This window comes from Alligator sinensis, unplaced genomic scaffold, assembly GCF_000455745.1.
Source record: "Alligator sinensis unplaced genomic scaffold, ASM45574v1 scaffold165_2, whole genome shotgun sequence".
NCBI lineage: Eukaryota > Metazoa > Chordata > Crocodylia > Alligatoridae > Alligator > Alligator sinensis.
This window is the reverse complement of record NW_005841965.1, coordinates 548736-550714: the sequence shown is the minus strand read 5'-3', so window position 1 is coordinate 550714 and position 1979 is coordinate 548736. Positions and strand designations below refer to the sequence as shown.

Genomic DNA, 1979 nt, shown 5'->3' with positions numbered 1-1979 from the left:
CGGAGGGAGGAGTGGGGCAGAGGTAGGGGGGGAGCTGCCACAGGCAGCTGCAGTGCTGTCGGCGGTGGGGGAGAGGGGGTGGTGAGCGCCGACTGGCAATCTGTGACCACCCACAGATGCCGCCAACTGCATATTGCCCACAGATGCCGCTGGCGGTGTTGGCAGCAGGGTTGAGGGGGGTGAGTGGTGACCACCTACCAGTGCTGCCAGCAGTATTGGTGGTGCCTTTTTATAGGGGGTGCACCACCATGCTCCGGGGGTGCATGTGAACCTGCATGCACCTGCTATGCACCTTAACATCAGTTCTTTCCTTGCCTGTTCTGTGTCTTTTAGTATATAAAGTACTGAAGCTGACAAGAATTTTACTGTCACCTGTGATGTTATCTCTTTGCAATAGTTCTGGTCTATGGGAAAAGGGACTGGAATTGCATTAAGCGTTAAGATGTATCAGGTACAAGGGGATTTCGCTGTATAAGAAAAGCAAACAAGATAGACACGAGCTGAGAAATTCAGCTCTGGATATGAATTTCCTCAAAATTTAGCAGATCAAAGGATTGGTTGAGACATATTTCTAAAACCAACTTAAGTAAAACTTTTGGAAGTTTTTAAGCAATCATAGGAAGAAGGAAGGTGGTTTTGTTTAATTTTATTTTTGACAACTAGGGAAAAAAGAAAACAGCAAAGCATATGGGGCTTTAATATCTTCTGAATCAGACCTCTGTTCATCACAGAAGAGTGAAACAGTGAGGATCAGGGAAACAGTTACAACTGGTTCTGTACAGTGAGTACACAAGAGTACTCTAATAGAGATCCTTTCCTTTCCATGAAGTAGCCCCTATATTGGAGTGGGGTGGAACAGCAGATGCAGGATCCCTCTGTCAGCTGTCTCTATCATCTGAGATCCCCTCCAATCCCCCACCAGCAATAGAGTTCTCAGAAGGCTGTATATGGCAAAAATCCAGGTCATGGGGTCAATTGAATGACATAATGTGTCTGGCTCAAAATTGAGATCCTGGGCTATGTTGCAAAAGTATACTGAAACAATGAATGAATGCAGACACATTCTTGTTTGCGATTAGTTAGCAATAACAATTGCTGCAGGCAGATGGCCTAGTCAGGAAAACAAAACAATACTTAATTTTCTCATAATAGGTCCAATTTTTGTTTTCTGATGGAACATTTTCTCCTTGTCCTTTTTTCTGTATAGGAGAATGGGTTTTAGATAGAACCAAGCAAACATTTAGAATATATTCATCCCCCATAGCTTAGGAAAATGCTAATTGCACTTTCTTTATAAGACAGTTTCAAGCATATACTAGCCCCTGGCAGCTACAGATTGGGCAGAGGGTAGCTGTGTCCTGAACCCAGAGGCTGCCCCCAACCCATACCCCACAAATGCCTAGGTCCAGAATTGGGACTGTCCAGGGCCAATGCCACCAATCAGCAATTTTTTTGGCATTGGCCTCAGGCAGCCCTGGGTCTATTTTGAGATGTGGGGCTGCCTGATGCTGATGCCAACAATCAGCTAATTGTCAGCATTGGCTGGGGGGGTCTGGGGCTGGGACATGTGCCTCGCATTCAATTTGAAGTGCCATACAAACTAGCCATAAGCTGTTCTCCATTATATATGGAACACTTTGGGGACTTATTTGCTATTTTATGGTGTCATCATTTGGTTGATATCTGACGGTGCAATTTACAGCACAATTAACATGTTCAGCACACTATAAATGCAATATTTGTCAGGGCCTTATGATACTGAGCCTTGGTGAGGTCTAAGATTTTGCTTGCTTAGTTTTCAGTCACCTCATCAAAGACAAACACTGTGGACCTCTGGACATTTTGTTATATTTGCAGCTGAGATCAACCCAACCCAATCAAAACGTTCACAGCCTAATTTTTAAATCAACCAGTGCACTCAACAATGTCATGCATTATCTTCTTTCACAAGAGAGTGCACATACATTTTGTTCATTCCT

At 44.0% G+C, this 1979-nt stretch overlaps 1 protein-coding gene across 4 annotated transcripts in view; it reads left to right on the top strand.

Annotated features, from left to right (window-relative positions):
• The window catches only part of BBOX1 (gamma-butyrobetaine hydroxylase 1), a 74825-nt gene that overhangs the window by 3635 nt on the left and 69211 nt on the right, over positions 1–1979 (top strand). The window lies entirely within an intron of this gene.